Genomic DNA, 25,252 nt, shown 5'->3' with positions numbered 1-25,252 from the left:
CCTAAACATCTGAATTTTCTGCCATCTTAACCTTTAAATCAACTGCAAAAGAAGCTGCCAAAAGCAGTTAGTTGGAAAGCACAGAATTCCCAGAAGAACTCAGTATATACAACTTATTTTACTACTTAAATGTTTTTTTGATTACTGGGATTTGAACAAGATGTTAAAGATTCAAAACTAACTTTAACAGTAATGGGTGCTTACTAAATCCATAATATTATTCAACATACACTGGTTTTAGAAAGGCATAGGTCATATTCATATGTGCGTGTGTGTTTTTACAGCACCTGGCATATTTTTGTTCAAAAGTACATGTTAATTGTTGCAGGACCTGGCAGTGGTTACTGTCCTTTTTAATAATGTTTTGACTGACCACTAAGTCAAAGTTGAAAAAGTAACTGGCACTTTTATTTCTTGATTTGGATTATCTTTATGTTGTAAACCAGTTCTCAACTACTCTAGTTACCTTGCAACAAAACACTGGCAGAGAATATACTGGATTGAAATTACCAGACACTATTTTCACTGAATAAATAATACATTTGAACTGTTCACATTTCATTGTAAAAGGTTCACAACCCTTGGAGTCTAGGGGTTAGACTCTAAGTTTTGAAAGCAAAGTGAATCAGAAATCACATTCCTTAGAGTAGCCAGTCTGGAACAGAAGATGTTTATTCTATGCCGAGTCTCCTTTGCCTCTGCAAACCTCTCCAACAGTTCACTCCATTAAAACATCGAGATGGGGTAGGATGTGTTGATAATAAAAAACCTTCCAGGCATTTATCAAGTAGATTATCTCTGAAACTACACCTTGGATTAGAAGCCTTTGACCAGGAATTTGGCCTTCTGTGTTAATCTGTGTATACATTCATTTCAGATTTTCTCTTGCCTCTGTTGTTCTTTTTTTTTTAATCTAATCCATAGAATAAATTGTCCTGACTTAATTTTACTTACGTGACAATTGAAAACAACACTACTGCAGCGTAACACCACTACATCTGCAAAACTGCCAATTTCAGTGAGTTCCTCTTCCACCCACCTCACCCCATCCCCATGAAATCCCAGAAGAAAACCCCTGAGCCAAGGGCTAGGATTTTTCTTTGCTATAGGGTAAGTCTATGTGACTTTTTTATTAATGATACTGGAAACTTTTTAAAGACTGCTAGTGTACATACAGTTTCCAACACCAAGAACACAAATAAATCCCTTCATTTTGTTTAGTATTTCAAGACAAACTATGTTTCTCATAAAAGAAGAGTATCGATTCAGAAGAGTCCTTGGAAGTCACTATGTGTAAATACTTCTGACAACAGAACACATTAATGTCAAGACACAGCCAGTAACGTAAAAAGCCTCGATGCATCTGTGCCAGTCAAAGGGCATGTGTATTAGCAGCTCAGGGAAGTGGCATTTGCAGGAAGGCACTACAACTGCGTTCAAAAGAAAATCATTAGGCCTCAGCCGTTAATCCCCTCCCCCATGCTCCTCATCAGGATCCCTCAAAGCAATTAACCAGTAGAAGGTGCTATTCTGCAACCCACAGTATTCACACCAACCTCCATCCTTGGCCCAGAGCTGGGTTTAACCCAGGTGGAATCGGTCAGCCTATTCCCTGTCCAGTATTCAAGGAAGACTCTACACCAGCCCCCAAAAGAGAAAATCAGATCTGTCTTTATAGCCCCTGTGTACAAAACAAAACAAAAAATGACATCTCAATGGCCAGCATAACTACTATCAGCCATCAGACCACTAATATGTCAAAACACACAGACATTCTTTACTAAATATTAATCTCAAACACGATCTTTTTCATCTTAATTGAGACGATCTACTTCTACCTAGAAAAGGCCCTGGTCACATTCACTACAATAAGAGTCAACTGAACAAATCACTGTTCCCAACAAAGTCAGGGGCAATGAAGAATAGGAAAGCTGACTACAAGGCCACGACATATAAAGAGGGATTTTATCTTTACATACACACAAAAAAAGAGCAGCAGAAACTAGGGCTGCAAAGGAAAGAAGGGAGGTGGAGAAGAGGAGTCTCTGAACATGTTTTCGAGTGTCCTTTAGTTTCCGATATACTCTTCTGCCTCTTTTAAGGTCGAAAAAAAAAAAAAAAGGCCAGACATGAGATGGGTTGAAAGAAAGCTGAAAAAGAAAAGCGTCCACCCTTCCCCCCATCTCCTCTCTCCTCTCTCCCAAAAAAGAGCTGTGTTTGTCTGTGCAAACCTAGTCCCAAATATGGGAGAGAGAGAATGAATGTGTGTATGGAAGAACAATGAGCCCTCAGCCTGGTATTGTGTGTGTGTGTGTGTGTGTGTGTGTGTGTGTGTGTCTGCCTCTGCCTCTTTTCCCTTCACCCTCAACAACAACAGGGAGAGCTAGAAGCCAGCTTTCCACCCAGGCCATCAAAATCAAAACTGGTTTATAATTTACAGTGGCATTAACTCAGCAAGGAAATCCATGGAAGGAAACAGCTACCCAAAGATGATTTTATTATTGTATAGATCCATCCTCTCTCCCCTCCCCCAACAGACTGAGACTAAAAGAAACCAGTGTACACCAGACAAAAAAAAGGTCTCTCTTTAAACCGAAAGCAATTATCAAAACAGTTTCGTATCTAAACATAGGGTGCATTAATTTGTGTGACATCAAAATGTTTGTTTTGCAATCCACGAAGTTTCCCTTTTACTAGTTATCTTTTCTGCGTTTAAAAATTTGCTTTGGGGAAGGCTATTTCGGGATTCATACAAAACTACTTTCTAAATGTCCCTTAAAATAGCAACAACACACACTGAAACATTTAAAGCACCCAGTTTCTCAAGGACACGTTTTTTTTGCTTAAATCAATGTCTGAAGTCTCTAATCCAGAGAAATTGCAAGCAAACCTTGGAAAAGAGGCAGAGGAACATGACAATTCGACAATGAATCATTTTGTTTTCCTTTCAACAACTTCTCAAGCAACCACTTTCAAAGGAAACCTGCAATACTCCCCCCTCCAACACACACACACACACACACACACACACAATCTTATGTCAAACTACTACCTCTCTTCTTTTCAAAACCTTCAATAAAAATAAAAATAGAAGCCACTCTCTCTTTCAGAGAGCAGAACTCAAACATGGTAGTAAGAATCCTATTCTGCTGCAAATGATTTGAGGGTTTTCGTAATAATTCAGGAACCACACACAGAGACCTGGAGATGTAGAGCACAAAGAGGGAATCTTTCCCTAATGGGAAAATGATACTTTCAGAAGAGTCCTTTCCACCACCACCACCACCACCAAGACCCCCAGACCCACAAACATTCAAGAAATGTACAGCCTGGGTCCCTGACTTCCCTTCCTGCCTCCCCACCCCAACCCCCAGTTTCAGCCAATAATTTAGTCACATGAAACAGTTTAACCCTCAGACAAGTCCAACAAGACCATGAATAAGCAGCAAAGAAAGAACAGGGGTCGGCAGGCGGGTGGGACAGTTACCTGGCCCGCACAGGGCCCAGGAAGTCCCCGGCCCTTTATTCCCGACACCCCCCCGCCCCCCCGGCCGCGCGCGGCTTGCTGGCCGCCCCCCCCTTCCCGGCGGACCCGGGGCGCCCACGCCGACCCCCTGCCGCCCCGCGCCCCCGCCCGCGCCCGCGCCCGCGCCCAGGACGAGGCGCCGCGGGGACGGCAGCAGCCCCACGCCGGCAAGTTGGAGACTTACCTTCCCCGGATGCGCTACACCATCAATGGAGGTGTGTTCGTCCGGCTCCCGGGAAAGTGGGGGACGGGGCGGGGAGGCCGCTGGGCTCGGGCCGACGAGGGGCCGGCCACGGGGACGGGGCCGGGGCCGGGGGGCTGCGGGGGCTTCCCTCCCGTGACCTCGGGGCCGGTCTCCACCAGCCTCCCTGCTGCTCGCTCGGCCAGTCCTTCAGGAGCGGGAGCCCAGGATCATGTCTGGTTTTGTTTTCCTGAGGGCGAGGGGCTCCCTGAGGATGATGCTGATTTTTTTTCCCCCTCAACTAGCAGAGAAAAGAAACAGAGACAGTGTGGGAGGCGAGCGAGGGGAAGAGCGGCGGGGAAGCGGAGGTGGGGGCGAGACCCGAGGCGGGCGAGCGTCCGGGGCGTGCGGGAGGAAGAGGAGGCTGGGAGCGCGGGGGGCGGCTCGCGAGCGTCTGTGGGAGTAGCGGCGCCTCGGCGATGGTGGCCGAGCCGCGGCGGGGCTGCTGCACCGACCCGCCGCCCACTCCGCGCTCGGGCCCGGCCCACCTCGCAGTATCGCGCCTCGCCATTGGCGCGTCCCGGCGTGACGCGCGCGGAGGCCGGGCCAATGGGAGGCGGAGGGCGGGCGAAGGGGCGGGGCTTCCTGCGCTCTCTCATTCTCTCCCTCTTTTTTTTTTTTTCCTTTCTAATAAAAAAGAGCAGGAGAGAAGGAGGGGAGAGGCTGGTCTGTACCGACACGGCGGCGGCCCGGGCTCGAGCGCGCGCTCCGGGCGGCGGCTGGCGGTGGGCTCGGCCCCCGACCGCGGCGCGTCTTTGTGCAGGTCCCAGCGGCGCCGCTGGCCGGGGTCACAATTTGCCGTCGCAGCCACTTCGGACGCGGACTCGTGTCCCTGGGAAGGGGGGGCGGGGGGAGGAGGGGGAGGAGGGGGAGGAGGGGGGAGGGGGACTCGGAGTGGGCTCCAGCGATTCGCTGCAGGACTCTTCCGAAATTCTGGTTTCAGAAGATTAATTAAGAAAAGGAAAAACGAAATTCGCAGGTCGCGCTGCTTCTTTGAAAAAGAATATAATAAAGAGGCAAAGCCCGGAAAGTCTCATCAAGGAATAAAGAAGGGACTAGAACCCCAGCCGCAGAGGGCATATTAGGGAGAGAGCAGTGTGCACAACTCTATGCCGTAAGTTGGAAAAATAAAATTTAAAAAAAAGAAAGAAAGAAAGAAAGAAAGGAAAAAAACTAATATCACCTTTTTCTTTTGAGAGACCTAGTGTTCTGGTAAGGCTGGTAATGACAGGGTCCGCGGTGCTGTAAGGGGAGTGAGGGGCAGGCCAAATGCGCATACTCTTGTTTAATATAATTTATAGGAATGAGAGGTTTGGAAATTTTAATTATGACGAGCAGTTTTTGAAATGCATATCATGCTTATTGAGTTCTTTCACACACCCTGGCACGAATCCAGGGCGAATCATCAACCTATTGTTGGTTTGTTAATATACTGTAAATGCTTATTGGTGTCCTTATACCATACACTCTCCCTGAAGGAGTTCAGATCTGTATATAATGGAATAATTAAGGGATAGAACACAGCGCAAAATAATTCGCTCATCTCTTTCAAATAAAGTGATAATTTTCTCTTTGGAATATCTATTCAGATTATAATTTCCATATCCCGCAGTTTCTTTTAAGAATAATTTGGACTGAGCAGATATCATTGGGCTGTGACTCCATAGATTCAGAAACAAAACGGGTCTTTGCCATAACCTCTCTGAGAAACTTTCAGCAAGAAAAACCCTCTCTTGCTCCAATTCCTTCAGCTATGAAATGGGAAAGGTAGTTAATACCTCATTACATATCTAATAATGCGAGAACTGAAAGTTACAACATAATAAATGGCTCCGGACATCCTAGATGTGAATGGAACTATTCGACCTCAGTTTGAAAATAGTAAAGTGTATTAGATGGCTTCAGTGTCCATCACCATCTACATTTACAAGGACACCCTTTCTAATAAAGGTTCAGCCCTGTGGTGGGCAATAGACAACAGTTTTTCAGAAGATGCCCGTGGATCCTACACCACCATTCAGCAGGGAGGAGAAAAGCTCTCAAGATCAGTTAGCCACATTTATTGTAGTATTAGGGCTTGCCATCACTTTCATTAATTTATAAAAATGTGGATTCAACTCAGTCAGTTGAGCGTCCCAAGCTCTTGATTTCAGCTTGGGTCATGATCTCAGGGTTGTGGGATCGAGCCCCAAAATGGGCCACTGCACTTAGCAGGCAGTCTGCGTGACATTCTTTTTCTCCCTCCGCTTTTCCCTCTCCTCCCCTCCCTCTCTTAAAAAAAAATAAATAAATAAAGTAGATTTAAGGGTGCCTGGATGGTTCAGGTGGAAGAGCATGTGACTTTTGATCTCCAGGTTGTGAGTTCAAGCCCTAGATTGGGCATAGAGCCTCCTTTAAAAAAAAAAAAATACATAGATTTAGAAGTTTCAAGATCTCACATTGTTATGAAGCATAATATTATGGTATTGCACCATATAATTAGCAAACTAGATCTCTTTAACTACAACAATCCCATGCAAGACTTATCGTCCAGCCATAAAGCTGGAGAGAACAGCCTTCCTGAGAGGCTGATAATGTAATAACAATACATCTTAATAAAGACAACTATTAAACGACGGACTGAAAGCTTTTTACGTCCCTAGCGCCATGCAAAGCATGTAGTGCTCCTTGGTCCACTTAGTCCTGACAACAACCCATGAGGTGTATTATTATCTCCATTGTAGAGGTCAAGAAACCGGCTTGGAGAAGTTAAATAGCTTGGTCAAGGTGAAAGGGGTCAAATATCTAGTGGGTTTTTTTCCCACTATGAAATTAGAAAGAATTTCCTTATTCTTTTTTTCAGCAAGCTTTAGAAAGTGGGGATTTAGTTATTGAATTTGGAAAGATCAAGAAGGACTTTTGTTTGTTATTTTATGTGTCTTACTACAGGTAGAAGTGATTTCATTCTGAATACAGAGGTCATATCAGAGATGTAATACCATTATCTAAAAGAAGCCAGGAGAAAGAGGGATTCTTTAATAAATGACATTGGGACAACTAGATATCTATACAAGAAAACAAAACAAAATACAGGAAAAAAATTTTTAGGGGTACCTGGGTGGTTTAGTTGGTTAAGCATCCAACACTTGATTTCAGCACAGGTCATGATCTCATGGTCATGAGATCAAGCTCCATGCTGGATGTGAAACCTGCTTAAGATTCTCTTTCTGGGCACCTGGGTGGCTCAGTGGTTGAACATCTGCCTTTGGCTTGGGTCGTGATCCTGGAGTCCTCAGATCAAATCCCACATTAGGCTCTCTGCTGGGAGCCTGCTTCTCCCTCTGCCTGTGTCTCCGTCTCTCTCTGGGTCTCTCATGAATAGATAAATAAAATCTTAAAAAAAAAAAATTATCTTTCTCCCTCTCCCTAGGCCCCTTCCTCTGCGCTTGTTCTCTCTCTCTCTTTCTCAAATAATAAATAAATCTTAAAAAAAAAAAAGTTACAGAGACTTTACTGTGGCCTACAGGACCTTGTAAGAGCCACTGAACCACTATTTGTTAGGTTAAGTTTAGAAGTCTATTTTATTACTGTCCTCTGTAACCCACATAGAGGTCAGATATTTTATGATTTTTTAATGAAAGTAATGAGGGAAATACTAAAATTTTTTTCAAATCATGGATTGAAGAAGTTTTTTTTTAAGCATGACCGGAAACCCAGAAGCCATAAAGGAAAAACACCAATAAATTTTATCTATGTATATTTTACATCTCTATAAGGGACACACACACACACAGACACACACACACGCACACACAAAAACAATGCAAGAAACAAACAAATGGAGGAAAAATATTTTCAACACCCATAATAAAGTACTAACTTCCTTCTTTCTTTTTTTTTAGATTTTATTTTTAAGTAATCTCTACACCTAACATAGGGCTTAACTTCACAACCTCAAAATCAAGAGTTGCATGCTCTACTAACTGAGCCAGCCAGGCACCCCTAACGTATTAACTTCTTTAATACAAAGAGCTCTTACAGATTTGTAAGAAAAAAAAAATCAGAAGAATGGACAAAATATAGGAACAAATTCACAGAGAAATGTGTTCAATAAACATGATTCAATCATAATAAAATAAATGCAAGTTAAAATCATGTCTCACATTAGGGAAAATTTTTAACTTCATAATACCCACTGTCAATGGGGATGTGGGAAAATAAGTACTCTGTAATGTAATCAGTCCCTTTTTTAGAACACAATTTGGCAACCACCTATGGAAAGTTTAGATACCCATACCCTTTGACCCAAAAACTCCACTTCTAGAAAGCCATTCTACAAATAATCTTGCTTAAATGTACAAAAATATATACAAACAGATATAGAAAAGCAACGTTATTTATGATAGTGAAAATCCAGAAAAATCTAAACATCCATCAACAGAGTATTTAAATAAATCATAGTACAAACATACAATGGAATACTTTATAGCTTTCAAAAAGGATTAGAGGGATCCCTGGGTGGCTCAGCGGTTGAGCATCTGCATTCGGCCCAGGGCATGATCCCAGGGTGCTGGGATCAAGTCCCACATTCGGCTCCCTGCACGCAGCCTGCTTCTCCCTCTGCCTGTGTCTCTGCCTCTCTCTCGCTCTGTAATGAAAAAATAAGTAAAATCTTAAAAGAAGGGGGGGGATTAGATAAATCTGAATTGATATAGAATGATAATCAGGATTCAGAGTTAAAAGAACAAAGCAAGTCACAGAACAATTATCCAAAGTATAATTCTTTTTTTAAGATTTTATTTATTTATTCATGAGAGATGCAGAGAGAGGCAGAGACACAGGTAGAGGGAAAAACTGGCTTCCCACAAGGAGCCCAATGCGGGACTTGACCCCAGGACCCCGGAATCATGACCTGAGCCGAAAGCAGATGCTCAACTACTGAGCCACCCAAGGTGCCCCCCAAAGTATAATTCTATTTGAGTTTTAAGTAGGCTCCATGCCCACCCCGGAGCTTGAACTCACAACCCCCAGATCAAGAGTCACAGGCTCTACCCAGTGAGCCAGCCAGTCGGCCCCTATTTGTATTTTTAGAAGGACAAATGTATGTATGCTTCAAAGATGTCTAAAAACATATTCACCAGGAAAACATTTAGAGTGAGTCCACTGGGCATGGAATGAAGAGTAAGGAGGGAACAGGAGAAAGACTTTTGATATCATTCTACTCTGTTCTGTTTGATTTTTTCTCTTCATATCAAGCATGTATAATTTTTATAATTAAAAAAAAGAATTCAAGTTCTTTGAACATGTGACTAGTAGCTAGCCCTCATAATTCACCAGAAGTACCTGAGCTTTAGAACTAGTAAATTATTTTCCTCTAAAATGCCTTCAGCAAAACTGGGGTGTTTTATCAAGCCTGGTAACAGACTGAAGCTTGTTTCTACGCATTTTCTTTGAAACTGCCTTCCAAGTTTCTGCAGTGCAAATGCCAGCCAATATGAGCTTCAGCAACCTCACATTGCACTTTTTCAGGTTGAGCAAGAGCAGAGCTGACTGCTCCCCACTGTGGGGTGTCTGGGACACTCAGCACTCACCTTGGGTTTACCCACAAGGGGGTTTCGCTTCATAGTTTGTTGTAAATCAAATTTGTTCTCCAGTCTTTTCCCTCAGGCCAAGTGAGTAACCCCTGGCAGCCTTTGAAAGTCCCTGTACTGAACTGAAACAGAGAAATGGGTGATGATGGCACCCATTGCAGGAGGTACATGTCATGCATCCAGACATGTACGAAAGTGAAACAGCTTCCCAAAACTCAGCCCTTTTCCTTTGTGTGGACGTGACTGATTGTGGATAACAATTAAATTGGTTCTCCATTCAACTCCAGGCTCAGATGAATTTTCTTTCAACCAAAGTAAAGTGGGTCTGTATACCAACACACCTATAGACAAGTCTCTAGGAGACCCTGCTCCACTGAACCACATCAGATCCAGCAGAGTGATGCTCTTCTCTGCGTCACACTTAGCCAGCCAATGCCACAGCATGCTATCCGGGGACCTTGGGTGCCTTTGGGATAAGATCTAAACCCAACATCTGACTTCAGACCACATGTGGTCATTGAAAAGTCTCACGGGGCTTCGTGCGAGAATTAAAGGGAGGAGATGCCGATTTTCATTGTCTTGGCCCAATTCCAAGTTTGATCGTTCGCAGTCCTCCTTTGTCTGCCTGCCATCTCACTGAGACGTGCTAGTCCACAGTTCCTGTTATAAACAGCTGTCCACTGTTAACCGAGCGAGCCGGAGAGCCAGCGAATTCCACCCTGGGGGAAGCTGCATTTCAAGATAAACATTTCCTCCGCATCTTTGGTAAATTACTTAGATTTACCTTGGAGGAAAGATATTTTTCTAGCAAGAATAAGGGCATAGTAATGGGGAGTTAAAAATTATCCACAAGCCCTATTTTGTCTCAATGGTGAACAAAGACGACTGGACTTAATCACAAAGGGGCCCTCAGAAGGGAGAGTCCATAGGAAATAAATATCAGATTCTAACATTTTATTTGGGAATCCAGAATTTAACCTTTTTAAATATTTTATTTATTTATTTGAGAGAGAGTGTGAGTGAGAGAAAGAGCATAGGGAGAGGGACAAGCAGACACCGCACTAAGCATGGAGCCTGACACAGGACCCGATCCCAACACCCCAAGACCATGACTTGAGCTGAAATCAAGAGTCAGACACAATGGACTGAGCCACCCAGGCACCCCCAGAATTTAATCTTCAACATTGACGCATCAGGCGCTATTTGTCACCAAAATGCATTTGTTTACAAACAGAGCAAATGGGCAAGTAACTCTGTAAACCAAAGGAAACAACAAAATTCACCCTCTGCCATCCAAGCTCCAGTGTCTATGTTGGACATGCCTGGGGCACTCAGTTAAATGCCTCCTCCTTTTCATTCAACACTTACGACCTCTTAATTTCAAATTTCAACCCCAAATGTCTCCTCAAATACTCCAACTTCCAGAATAATTACTCTCTTTAATCTTTTTTTTTTTAAGATTTTTTTTTTTTTTAATTCATGAGAGATACAAAGAGAGAGGCAGAGACACAGGCAGAGGGAGAAGCCGACTCCATGCAGGGAGCCCAGTGCGGCACTCAATCCCGGGTCTCCAGGATCATGCCCTGGGCTGAAGATAGGCACTAAACCGCTGAGCCACCCAGGGATCCCCCCTCTCTTTCATCTTAAAAGAGGGGCAGCCCCGGGTGGCTCAGCGGTTTAGCGCCACCTTCAGCCCAGGGTGTGATCCTGGAGACCCGGGATTGAGTCCCACGTTGGGCTCCCTGCATGGAGCCTGCTTCTCGCTCTGCCTGTGTGTGTGTGTGTGTGTGTGTGTGTGTGTGTGTGTGTGTCTCATGAATAAATAAATAAAATATATAAAAAAAAAATCTTAAAAGAGCATTTTACCTTGAAAGTATCCAAAATATCCTTCAATAAGTGAATGGATAAACAAGCTATGTCACATCCATTCAATGGAATATTATTCAGCGCTAAAAGGCACTAAGCTATCAAGCCATAAACAGGCATCGGGGAACCTTACAGGCATTACTAAGTGAAATAAACCAATACAAAAAAAGTCATTGTGTGTTTCCAACTATACGACATTCTGGAAAAGGCAAAACTATGTCTGGAAAAGACATCCTAGAATAGGAAGTAAAAAGATCAGTGGTTGCCAGGGATAAGGGAAAGACAGGCCTGAATAGGTGGATACAGGGGATTTTTCACTATACAGTGAAAGAGTTTTCACTATTTCACAAAAGTTCCATTATTCAGTATGATTTTATAAGGGTGGATACATGTCATGATACATTTGCTAAAACCAAAAGAATCTATAAAACACAGAGTGAATGGATCCTACTGTAAACAATGGACTTTAGTTAATAAATAATATTTCTATATTGGTTCATCAATTAAACAAATAGACCACACTAACACAAGTCGTTAATAAAAGAAGACTGGAGTAGGGGTGAAAGGGCACATAGGAACTCTATACTTCCTGCTTCAGTTTGCTGTAAACCTAAAACTACTCTGAAAAAGTCTATTAACTTTTTTATAAAGAGCATTTTACCTCTGCTGTTTGTGTTGTAAGACACAGAGACTCAGCATGTCAAGTAACAAGAGACAGGAGCCCAGGCAAAGCCGAACCCAGTGACATCAGGAACTATGAGACAAGAAGCAGGGCCCCAGGAAGGTTGAGGCCCCAGGACATCATCACTGCCTCCCCTTCCTTCTCTCTCCCACATGCTGGCTTCCTCAACCTTCACCGTGTACCTCCTTTTCTCTCCAGAGTGTCTGCTTTCTCATCATCTCAGCTCCTCCATGTCTGTGGACATGTCGGCTCCCATGTGGCCTCTAGTGGTTTCTCTAGCTTTTCTGTAGCTTGTGGCTTCTCAGGTAGAGCTGCTTCTGCTGGCCACCTCAGGACTTATTTCCTACTTAAAATTCCTGAGACAGGGCTCCTGGGTGGCTCAGTGGTAGAGCATCTGCCTTTGGCTCAGGTCATGATTCTGGAGTTTCAGGATTGAGTCCCCAGGGGCTCCCTGCAGAGAGCCTGCTTCTCCCTCTGCCTTGTCTCTGCCTCTCTCTGTGTGTCTCTCATGAATAAATAAATAAAATCTTTTTTAAAAAACAGATAGGGACGCCTGGGTGACTCAGCGGTTGAGCACTTGCCTTTGGCCCAGTGTGTGATCCTGGAGACCTGAGATCAAGTCCCACATCGGGCTTCCTGCATGGAGCCTGCTTCTCTCTCTGCCTGTGTCTCTGCCTCTCTCTCTCCTCTCTGTGTATTCTAATGAATAAATAAATAAAATCTTTTAAAAAAAAAAAGATAAATAAAATTCCTGAGATAGGCAAACCTATGTGGCCCAGTTCATTCCACTGAGGCCCAGACCTGTCCTGGTCCCTGGCGCCCTGTGGGTGCATGTAGTAGCAGCAAGCAGTGAAGGATGTCCCTTGCAATGTGGGGCAAAGCACCAAGGCTCAGGGCTGCTGCTTCCTCGGGAACTCTGGCAGAGCAGCTGCCCCTTAAACAGGCCCTGGTGTTGGCAGTATCCTTGATGTGCCTGACATGGATGGTGTCCTTTGGAATGACTTGTGTCAAAAAAATTAACAATTGAGTAAAACCAAACTTCAGCTTCTAAATAGTTCAATACATTTTAAAATAGTTAACTTTAGGGACGCCTGGGTGGCTCAGTGGTTGAGCGTCTGCCTTTAGCTCAGGACCTCCTAGAGCTCTGGGATCGAGTCCCACATCAGGCTCCTGCATGGAGTCTGCTTCTCCTCCTTCTGTCTGTGTCTCTGCCTCTCTCTGTGTGTCTCTCATGAATAAATAAATAAAATATTTTTTAAGAAATAAAATAGTTACCTTTAGGGGTGCCTGGGTGGCACAGTCGAATGGGTGTCTCACTCTTGTTTTCGGCTCCAGTCATGATCTCAGGGTCGTGAGATCAGCTCCACACCAGCATGGAGATTCTTATTCTGGATAAGATCTAAACCCAACATCCGATTTCCAACCACATGTGCTCATCGAAAAGTCTCACAGGGCTTCCAGAAAGAATTAAGGAGATGCTGATTTGTTGAATCACAAAGAAGGGGTGTGGTGGGGATTTAAAGAATGCATGTAAAGCCCTCAGGGTTGACTGTGGACACTGCTTAACTCAATATAAGACTCAGTTCAGTTATAGCCAATGTGAGTATCTAGCAGATGTAAGCTTCGGCATTGACCATTGTCAGGTATAAATCTTTGAAAACTTTTTTTTTTTTTTAAGATTCTATTTATTTATTCATGAGAGACACAGAGAGAGAGAGGCAGAGGGAGAAGCAGGCTCCATGCAGGGAGCCCGACATGGGACTCGATCCCGCGACTCCAGGATCACAACCTGGGCTGAAGGAAGATGCTTAACCGCTGAGCCACCAGGCGTCCCAATCTTTGAAAACTTTGAATGAAATTGATCATTGGATTTGGGGAAAATAAACTACTTAAAGTCACTGAAATGTTATCAAATCATTTTTTGTGAGCTAATTTAAAATAATTATTTAGGGATCCCTGGGTGGCGCAGCGGTTTGGCGCCTGCCTTTGGCCCAGGGCGCGATCCTGGAGACCCGGGATCGAATCCCACGTCGGGCTCCTGGTGCATGGAGCCTGCTTCTCCCTCTGCCTGTGTCTCTGCCTCTCTCTCTCTCTCTCTGTGTGACATAAATAAAAATAAAAAAAATTAAAATAATTTATTTAGGGTCTCCTGGGTGGCTCAATAGGTTAAGTATCTGCCTTCAGCTCAAGTCATGATCATAGGGTCCTGAGATCGAGCCTTCCATCAGGCTCTCTGCTTGGTGGGGAGTCTGCTTCTCCCTCTCCCTCTGCCCCTACGCCCCCACTCCTGTTCTCGCACGCTCTGCTCTTTCTCTCTCAAATAATAAAAAAATTTAAAATTAAAAATAAAAAACAAGTTATTTGTCCTATAATGTTTATGTTAATTAATGTTAATGCAGATTAAACTAGACCAATATGAAGTAGACAAAGCTACAGGCATTGTTTTAATTTTTTTTTTTTAAGAAATAAGCACTTCAAAAAAAAGAAAGAAAGAAGCATTTCTTTTTTAAAGATTTATTTAAAAATAAATAAATAAAAAATAAAGATTTATTTATTTATTCATAAGAAACACAGAGAGAGAAAGGCAGAGACATAGTCAGAGGGAAAAGCAGGCCCCCCACAGGGAGCCCAATTTGGGTCTCATCCAGGATCCTGGGATCATGCCCTGAGCCAAAGGCAGACGCTCCACCACTGAGCCACCCAGGCATCCCGGCATTGTTTCACTCTTTTTTTTTTTTTTTTTTTTTTTTTTTTTTAAAAGCAATGGATTTACTATTTGACACGGTCTTTGGGATGAATTAAGTTATTATACAATACATTGTTTCACTCTTAAGGATTTTCTGAGAACCTATGATTGGACCATACATACATGTGGTGTATATTTGTGTTTGAGAAGTCAGATTCTTGTCTTTTTAAAACTAATCTGAGTCAGTCCTAATACAATATCCCCAGTGACTTGATGACCTCTCTCCTCCATATCTGTTTACATTCTATGATCAAGCACTGTACCCTCTGCCTTGCACACAGAAGCTCAGAAGCTTGTCCTCTCACTTCCTAAGATTCTCCGAGTCAAACCACAATCCTGGTGATAATTCCAACATGCTGCCTACTCGACATCTCCACCTGCCCAGCCAAACTCTTTTGGCATCACACTGCCTGATTTTATTTTAAATCCATGACCGCAAACCTCAAGTGGACTTTTAATGCCCTTGGCAATCATAGGATACTTACCCAGGTTCATTTCTCCCCCAGTGCTCCAGCCAGTAATCTCACATCCATTCCTCCCTCCTCAAACCTCCAACACCTCCTCCCTTCTTTCCGAGATCACCATGATTATTGATGTAATGAGCAGAGAAAGTCCACAGACTGCCCACTCCCCACATCTATCTATCCATTTCTGAACCCACCCTCTGGCTTCCTGCCTGCTATTACAGATGAATCACCAACGGTCCTATGGAAGCCCAGCCCTCTGCTTTGACCCTTTCCTTCCCATACTCATGACTATTACTCAGCCTTCTCCAGTCTCTCTGCTACATCATTTTTCTGTCTCTCATGAATAAATAAATAAAATATTTTTAAATATCTATTTGTCTATTATGTCCTATACTTAGCTTGTTAAGAAAAAGTTTTTTAAATTTTTTGTTGTTTTTTTTTAAATTTTTAAGAAAAACACTAGCTCTGGCGGCTGACTAGCTCAGTCAGTGGATCATGTAACTCTTGATTTTGGGTTTGTATACCCACATTGGGTATGAAGATAACTTAAAAATAAAATATTTTTTAAAAGAAAAATAATAGCCAAATATCCTCATAATATTACAAAAAGCCACTTTCTCTTTCTCTACCATACATTTTTTTTTTTTTTAAGTAAGCTCTATATCCAACATGGGGCTTAAACTCATGACCCCAAGATCAAGAGTCACATGTTCTTCCAACTGACCCAGCCAAGCGCCCCTTCTACTGTGCTTTTTAAGACAAATCCCTGGCACTCAACTTGGATTTTTTTTTTTTCAGCAGCAGAGTAAAGCTAGCAACAGTAGAGAAATGACAACTGCCCTTTACTCGGTAAACAAAGGTTGCATTTGCTTTCCATAGGATTCCATAGTCTCAAAGCTGAACTGAAAGGGGTTTAAGATTTAGGAACAACCCTTTGAAATGTAAACCTGTTTAATGTGGAGAAAAAATTTTCATCTGCCCTCAAAAGACTCTGGTGTCGTCGCTTCCCTTTTTTGGGGTGTGGGAGAGGCCTGAACTCCCGACCCTGAGATCAAGACCTGAGCTCAAATCAAGATGTGAGCCAAGATCAAGAGCTGGACACTTGGGGCACCTGGGTGGCTCAGTCAGTTAAGTGTCCAACTGTTGCTTTTGGCTCAGGTCATGATCTCAGGGTTGTGAGATCAAGCCTGGCATTGGGCTCATGCTGGGTATGAAGCCTGCTTAAGATTCTCTCTCTCCCTTTTCCTCTGCCCCTCCCTTTTCCTCTCTCCCTCTCTTAAAAAAAAGTGTCAGATGCTTGACCAACTGAGCCATCCAGGTACTCCTGGTGTCTTTGCCTCCAATTACCCTGGAGGAATGATTGACAGTCAATACCCTCAGTTTATAGCACGTTTTTTTTTTTTTTTAATTTTTTATTTATTTATTTATGATAGTCACAGAGAGAGAGAGAGAGAGAGGCGCAGAGACACAGGCAGAGGGAGAAGCAGGCTCCATGCACCGGGAGCCCGACGTGGGATTTGATCCTGGGTCTCCAGGATCACGCCCTGGGCCAAAGGCAGGCGCCAAACCGCTGCGCCACCCAGGGATCCCTATAGCACGGTTTTTTAAACAGATATGTTGATCCTTAGAAGAGAAATATAAGCATCTGCAAATCATTAGCATGGTATTCATGGAAGTAACCAAAAAATGATACAGTCCCATTCAGTCAAGGCTACTAGTGCTGTACGAGATCCTTAGGATAGTGTGAAGATACAAATATCAAGAAACCTGAGAGTGAGAAAAATACAAGGTTAGCAGAAGCCAAGTCTGAATCCATTAAAATTTGCCTTAACCATTAAAAGACGCTTAGAATCTTTTTTTTAATAAAGCAGAATTTATTATTACCATTAAATAGTATAATAAATAAATTTATTATTACCATTAAAAGACACTTAGAATCTTTTTTTTAATAAAGATTTTATTTATTCATTCACGAGAGAGAGAGACAGACTCTCCAAGGGGCAAGGAGCCAGATGCAGGATTTGATCCCAGGACCCCGGAATCACAACCTGAGCTGAAGGCAGATGCTTAATTGACTGAGCCACCCAGGTGCCCCTTACCTTTGAATCTTATAATGCTTTATCTGGGTAGAACCCCTGAAATCATCTAGTCAGACTCTTCAGTCTCAGGATCTTAAATATTATTATTTTTATTTATTAAAGATTTTATTCATTTGAGAGAGAGAGAAAACACAAGTTTCACGCAGGGGGAGGGGCAGAGGGAGAGAGAAAAGCACGCTCCTTGCTGAGCAAGGAGCCCCACATGGGGCTCGATACCAGGACCCCAGGATCATGACCTGAGTCAAAGGCAGATGCTGAACCAACTGAGCCACCCAAGTGCCCCACGATCTTAAATATTATTAATTACTGTTTAGGTTGAATTATGTCCCTCAAAAAAGATATGTGGAAATCCTAACCTCTAGTCCCTCAGAATGTGACTTTGTTTGGAATAAGGTTGTTGCAGTGGTAATGACTTAAGATAGTGTCATACTGGAGTAGAGTGGGCCCCAATCCAACATGAAGGATGGGCATCTGGGTGGCCCAGTCAGTTGGGCATCCAATTCTTTTTTTGAGGGGGGGGGCATCCAACTCTTGATTTTGGCTCAGGTCATGGTCTTGGGGAAGTGGGATCAAGCCCTGAGTGGGGCTCTGCACTGGCTGTGGAGCCTGCTTCTCATTCTCTCTCTCCCTCTCCTTCTGACCACCCCCCTCATGTTCAGAAGCACTCTTTCTCCTTCTCTAAAAAAAGATTTGAAAAAAGAAGAAACAACCCTATGAACACCTTGGCTTGGGACTTTTAGCCTCCAGAGATATAAGACAATACATTTCTATTGTCTTAAGCCACCCGGTTTGTGGTACTTTGTTAGAGCTAAGGAAACCAAGAGAATAAGCCAAAGAGCTTTTGTTTCAGTGGATTTTACCCTCTGACGTGTATCACATTGTCTTTGAAACACAAGAATACACAAACTCACGTTCCCCACACTGTCAGAACAATGACCTCATCACAGGTCACATAGCCTCTGCTAAACCCCACTGTGCACTCGCCATAGTGATTAAGGCAAATAGCATCTTGGTTTGTTGTGAAATGTTTTTGACCTTGCAGACCCCAAAAAAGGGTCCCTTGAGAACTGCTGACTTATCCAAATCCCTTCTTTTCTATAGACTGAAGACCAAGGGTAGGAAGGACCCTTCCCTTAGTCTTGGACTAAGCCCCAGCTTCCTGACTCCCTGTGGGGGTTCCTAGAACCACAGAGCCACAGAACAAATGTTTAGGGGAGGGGCAAAAGCAAGTAACTAGAGCAAACCAACTAGTTAGTCTACACTAGACACTGCTCTAGACTTAGTTACATTATGAAGTAAAGGTCCTTTATTATCTTTTTTTAAAGTAAACTCTCTCCAACATGAGGCTCGAACTCACAACCCTGAGATCAAGAGTTGCATGCTCCACCGACTGAGCCAGCCAGGTGCCCCAAACATAGTTCCTCTAAATTGGCTTGTGCACAACATTCATTTCATTTTTATTTTTTTAAAGATTTTATTTATTTATTCATGATAGACACACAGAGAGAGGCAGAGACACAGGCAGAGGGAGAAGCAGGCTCCATGCAGGGAGCCTGATGTGGGACTCGATCCTGGGTCTCCAGGATCATGCCCCGGGCTGAAGGTGGCACTAAACTGCTAAGCCACCAGGGCTGCCCTTATTTTATTTTTTTTTAAAGATTTTTGTATTTATTCATTTGAGAGAGACAGAGAGTGAGTGAGAGCCTGAGCAGGGGGGAGGGGCAGAGGAAGAGAGACAAGCAGACTCCCCACTTAGTGAAGAGAGAGCCTGATGCTGGGCTGTATTCCAGGACCCCGAGATCATGACCTGAGCCAAAGGCGGATGCTTAACCAACTGAGCCACACAGCTGCCCCAGCACTCATTATTTTAAAAAGTGATTTAGGGGCACCTGGCTGCTGGCTCAGTCAGTAGAGCATATAACTCTTGATCTCAGAGTCATGAGTTCAAGCCGCACGTTGGACATGGAGCCTACTTTAAAAAAAAAAAAAAGTGATTTATTGGGCAGCCCAGGTGGCTCAGCAGTTTAGCGCCGCCTTCAGCCCAGGGCGTGATCCTGGAGACCCAGGATCAAGTCCCGTGGTCAGGCTCCCTGCACGGAGCCTGCTTCTCCCTCTGCCTGTGTCTCTGCCTCTGTGTGTGTGTGTGTGTGTCTTATGAATAAATAAAATCTTTAAAAAATTTTTAATTAAAAAAAGTGATATAAAGGGTGTGGCCCATATTTTAAGAAAGCTTTTTTCCCCAACATCAAAGACAACATGTAATTGCAATGCTGAGGAAGTCTAGGGGGCCCATGGCCTCCTGGAGTTGGTATGAAGTAAACGTGAGTGTGCATGCATACACGCAGAGGTGTGTGTGCACCTGACACATGCACATGTTTCGTGAGAAGGAGCCATAGTGCTCTTCAGGTTTTCAAAGGGGATCCATGACTCCAAGAAGATTGCTAACCCCTGCAAGAGGGAAAGGTCATCCCAGGAACGCTGACTTAAAGGCTTTCTCTCTCGGCTATATGTGGACTTTGAAATCAAGCTACTTCTCCCTCTTCTGCCCACAGGACAAGTCTTTCTGCACGACGCTCCGCACATTTGTGGACAGGACCTCTCTCAGCCCTGAGCTTTTCATGCCAATGCCTCATGACCTGAAACCAGATGTGCATGAAACAGCTAATTTATTCAGAAGTCATGTGAAGAATGACCTCCGCCTGCAGCAGTCATCAAATAACAGAATAATTCAGGGCCGTAGGGGCAGGCGGGGGCCACCAAAAGACAGAGACTTTGTGCTTTCACTCTCCATTTTGTCCAGAACAACCAAATGTTCGGATAAATACAAACCTTGTGACAGTGATCTTTAAAATCTACGTATTTGGGCAGGGTGGCTCAGTGGTTTAGCGCCACCTTCGGCCCAGGGTGTGACCCTGGAGCCCGGGATCGAGTCCCTGCATGGAGCCTGCTTCTCCCTCTGCCTGTGTCTCTGCCTCTCTCTCTGTGTCTCTCATGAATAAATAAATAAAATCTTTTAAAATAAATAAATAAAAAATAAAATTCTACGTATTTTAACACTTGAACATATATTGGATGGATCTTGGTGGACTAAACTCAGGTCTAGGTAAACAAGGTTTTTCTAATTGGAAATAAACAGCAAAAAGAAGTATATGTGTGTGTGTGTGTGTGTGTGTGTGTGTGTGTGTGTATTTTTTCTTTTGAGATAAAGTCTTGTCATGGTTTCACCAACTATCTAAAGTTCAATTTCATAATAACCAAATACTTCAGTTATTTGCCTTTTCATGGTCATGTTCATTAATCAGCTTCACTTGCCCAAATCACATTATTTTTGGAGGCTTCTGAGCAGAGAAAATTAGCAGATTGATTTGTCATCTAAACACCAAAATATACAGCACAGAAACAATTAAAAAAAAAACTTCAGTTGAACAAATGTTGGAAATAACTCATCACTTATTTTTGCATATTTTGTGGGACAACAAAAATATGTCATGGCCATTTCTGGAAAAGGATATTTATCTTCCAAAGATGGTATTGGTGCACCTTCAAATTCACAAATGCTGCAACTGCTTATGGCCAAAGGAGGTCTTCCCCCCACCCCCCCAACCCTCCACCTAGTGGGATTTAATTGCATATCCCCCCAGATCCCTATTTATGTATTCTATTTATACCTTGCAGCAATAAAAAGTAGTTCACTCTTGGTTTTTATCTGGTAAAATATCACAATTTAATTAACTTATTTTGGTCTGAGTCCAAAACAGCCTCTTCACGATGTCATAGAAGTTATAGGTTTTCTGATGGATGCCAAGACTATTAAGACGGTACTTACATTACGATCATTATGCATCAATGTATTATGGTCATCTCTATTTTACAGTTCATTATTTAATAGTGCTTGTCTAAAAGGTCAAAGTCTATAGGATCATTTGGCCCATTTTTAACTTGGCTAATTTACAAATAATTTCACAAATATTTTTGTGTCACCATTATTTGTTGACAAAGATCTGATTCAGGATATGGAAGCTTCAGATTATAAACACACTGCCTTAACCAGATACCCTTCAGCATTTCCTCATTCCAAATAATACCAGCTTGTCAAAGAGATATGACATTCATAATATGGTAAACTGATTTTTAAAAGTCATCTTCTTGGGCAGCCCCTGTGGCGCAGTGGTTTAGTGCCGCCTGCAGCCTGGGGTGTGATCCTGGAGACCCGGGATCGAGTCCCACGTCGGGCTCCCTGCATGGGGCCTGCTTCTCCCTCTGCCTGTGTCTCTGCCTCTCTCTCTCTCTCTCTCTCTCTCTCTCTCTCTCTCTCTCTCTGTGTGTGTCTCTATGAATAAATAAATAAAAATCTTTAATAAAAATCATCTTCTTTTCATTATAAATCTTAGAAACTAGAAATCTAAGTTGTAGCTCCTTGTCATTAATGCACACCCAAAAGTGCCTTCATTTCTAATGTAGAGTAACATAGCATAGGGTATGCTGAAAACCAGTCATTATCTAGCTAACACATCTCCATTTTTTAGCACAGCATAATCAAATAAAATGTGCTTTAGTTAATGCTGTGTTCTAGCATTGAATAAATAAAACTAGAATTGTAACCCTAATTTTAGTATCAAATAAGATATCTGACAATTTAATACGTAATTCTTAAATTCTCAAACTGAGAATGCAATCTTTCTCAATAAATATAGATGCAATTTTCCAAAAGAATACCTTCATATAGAAAAAAAGGAAAGATGAATAAATGGGAAAAATATCAAAAGATATTTTTCATAACAAAATATTTTCTGTTTTTAGTGAAACCAGTCAATAGCACAAAAATTCTAAGGGGATCATATAAATGCAATAAATCGTTCCAAAGAATAAAATGCATTCAATGTCTATAGGACTGTTCCCTGAACTAAGGAAATGCATTAGGGATGCATTAGCCACATCAGTGTGATTCTGGCCAATGGCCTCTTTGTCAACCTGTCCCTTACGGAGGAACACAAATCGATTTTTTTTTTCACAAATTGATTTTGATGCTTATTAAAAAGAGCAAAGTGATTCCTTCATTCACATCTTGACTCAAAATCTCGACCTTTTTACTTATCCACAAAGGATAAGAACGTCAGAGCTATCTATAATAATTGGTCCATTACACAAATATTTGTTCCCTGCCTATGCAAGACTTTTTCCTGGGAGCAGAGCCTCACTTTGGATCCAGCACATACCTTGGAAGGCCCCTTGATGCTCTGCGTTTCACTAACTGCCTGGCGTTCCTTTGAGGCTGGTAAGTAGGCTGTGCTGTACGTCTGAGGGCGGGTCTGAATGGGTCATCTTGTACTGCGATTTTGCCAGTGAAGACATGGCGGTATGGTAGAATGGTTAATCAATAATTATTAAGCCAGGGATTAGGCCAGGAAGGGTCCTTCCAGATAAAGTAATTATCTCCTGTGACTGTCTGGGGGACGCGGAAAGCCAGTGTAGAATCCTATTTCTCATCACACACAAGATAAAACGTTAATTATTTAAAGAGTTAAATGGAACATGGGGTGGGGCGCCTGGAGGGCTCAGTCAGTAGAGCATGCGACTCTTGGTCTTGGTGTCATGAGTTCAAGCCCCATGTTGGATGTAGACATTACTTAAATAAATAGGTTTTTTTTTTAAAGATTTTATTTAAAAAAATAAAAAAATAAAGATTTTATTTATTTATTCATGAGAGACACACACACAGAGAGAGAAAGTCAGAGACACAGGCAGAGGGAGAAGCAGGCTCCATGCAGGGAGCCTGATGTGGGACTCGATCCTGGCTCTCCAGGATCACGCCCTGGGCTGAAGACAGCACTAAACTACTGAGCCACCCGGGCTGCCCCAATAAATAGTTAATTATAGCAAAAATATTTAAACCTGGGGGAAATGTAGGTGACCGTTTCCCCTTTCAGTCTTCCAACCTGCAAATGTACTGCCTCAGGGCCCCGATCTCGGGTTTTTCTCTTCTCTCTCTACATTCAGAGCCTGGGTGCAGCACTTGTACTTATAGCTTGACATGAAAGTACATGCTGACAACTCCCAGATGGACACTCCAGCCCAGCCCTCTTCCCAGAGCTCCAGACTCAAAGATGGGCAGGCCTTCGTGTAATAGTCTCAGCAGCATCTTAAACCAGTTAGGCCCCAAACCAAACTCCTGCTTTCCCTCCCTCAGACATGCTCCTTCCTGGATTTCCTCATCTCAGTTGATGGTAGCTCCATCCTTCCAGGTGTTTGAGCCAAAAACCTCAGAACCATTCTTGATCTGCCTCTTTTTCATACCCCACATCCAACCTGTTGGCCAATCCTGTCTTCAAAATTGATTCAGGCTCTGGCCACTTTTCTAACCACCTGCAGTGGTTCTGCCCTGGTCCAGAGCTTGGTGCTCTCTTCCCTGGATTATGTTAGTAGCTTCCTCACCCCCAACCCTCAGTCTATTCTCAGTGGAGCCACCAGAGCAATTGTTTGAAAACTTGAGTTTCAAACAATTTTGCCTTTCTCCCCTCAAACGAATCCACTGGCTTCCAACTCATTCAGAGAGAAACCAGAGGATTTACCAGGGGCCTACAAAGTCCCACATGATCTGGCCCTGTGTTTTCTCTATGGCCTCATTCTCCACTGCTCTCCATCTGGCCCATTTTGCTCCAGCCACACTGGCCTCCTGGCTGTTATTCACACAGATAATAGGCTTGGCACCCTGGAGCATTGGCATTTGTCCTCTTCTGCCTGAAAGGCCCTGTTATGGGTTGGATCATTTCCCCAAAAAAGCTATGTCCAAATCCTAGCCCCTAGGACCTGTGAATGGGACCTGATTTGGAGAGGTCATCAAGTTAAAATGAGGTCCTACTGCAATGGGACCTAAATCCAATGACTGGGGTTCTTATAGGAAAAGAGTAATTCAGAGACGTAGAAGAAACACAGAGATAAGAGGAGGCCACATGGTGACAAGAGCAGAGATGGGAGTGATGCATCTACATGCTCAGGGATGCCCAGAAATGCTGGAGAAGATAAGGAAGGAGCCTCCCCCCTGGAGGCTTCAGACTGAGCACCACCCTGCTGACACCTTGATCTTGGACTCTGGACCCCAGAACTGTGAAAGAATAAATTTTTGTTGTTTTAAGCTACCTAGTTTGTGGTCATTTGTTATGGCAACCATTGGAAACTAACACATCACTCCCCCACCCCAATATCAGATGCTTCACAGTGTCCCTTGGCTGGGGTTGCTTGTAGGGAGGGCTCCCAGGGCTAACCCATTTTGCACCTCTGCTCTACAACCTCTTCCCAGGTAACCCCCAGCCTCATCCTCCCTCCCTGCCCCAGCCCCTGGGGATTTTCCCATAGTCTGGGAAGAGCCTGGGGGTGCCCCTTCTCTCCTTGTCCTCTTCCCAATTTTCTCAGAGTAACATAAAGCCTGATGCTTCCTTACCTTTTCCCTGCTGAGTCCTCAAAAGGGGCATATTGATTGTTCCTTGGCCTTTACATTTTTACCATACCTCTCATATTCTTGAAACAATGTGGATCCTCTTCCTAAGGGAGGAGCAAAGGGAGTGGGGAAAAGAACAGCACAAATATTAATAGCTCAAGATATTGAAGATATTTTCTTGCTTGATTAACTAGTGGACAAGTCAGGTTCACCTGAGGGCAATATTAGAGAGAACACAAACTTTAACCCATTCATAGCTAGATACCTCCCCCCCCATTCCTTTCTTCCACATCTGACTCAGCTAATCCTCCATGATTAAGAAGCAAAAATGAGGGCACTTGGCTGGCTCAGTTGATGGAGCGTGTGACTCTTAGTCTCAGGATCCTGGGTTCGAGCCCCACAATGGATGTAGAGTTTACTTAAAAAAAAAAAAAGGCTTGGGTATGCCAATTATATCTCAAGAAAACTGAAAAAAAAAACACATTTTTTTTAAAAAAAGCAAAAATGGTAGGAACCTGTGATGGCAATGGGATAAGTAGGAATAGGTAATGTACTATATGGGCTTTCTTTTTTGTAAGATTTTATTTATTTATTTATTTATTCATGAGAGACACACAGAG

The 25,252-nt window shown here is 43.1% G+C and overlaps 1 protein-coding gene across 4 annotated transcripts in view; it reads right to left on the bottom strand.

Annotated features, from left to right (window-relative positions):
• The window catches only part of RERE (arginine-glutamic acid dipeptide repeats), a 412,302-nt gene extending 408,488 nt beyond the window's left edge, over positions 1-3,814 (bottom strand). For 3 of the 4 annotated variants that reach the window (XM_055305059.1, XM_055305063.1, XM_055305064.1), the window contains exon 1: positions 3,711-3,814. The gene's annotated coding sequence lies outside the window, so the exon portion shown is untranslated. The remainder of the gene's footprint in view (positions 1-3,710) is intronic. The other variant, XM_055305060.1, reaches the window with a different exon arrangement.
• Between the last annotated feature and the right edge of the window lie 21,438 nt (positions 3,815-25,252).

Source organism: Nyctereutes procyonoides, unplaced genomic scaffold (genome assembly GCF_905146905.1).
Source record: "Nyctereutes procyonoides isolate TBG_1078 unplaced genomic scaffold, NYPRO_anot_genome, whole genome shotgun sequence".
Classification (NCBI taxonomy): Eukaryota; Metazoa; Chordata; class Mammalia; order Carnivora; family Canidae; genus Nyctereutes; species Nyctereutes procyonoides.
This window is presented reverse-complemented; position numbering and strand designations above follow the sequence as displayed.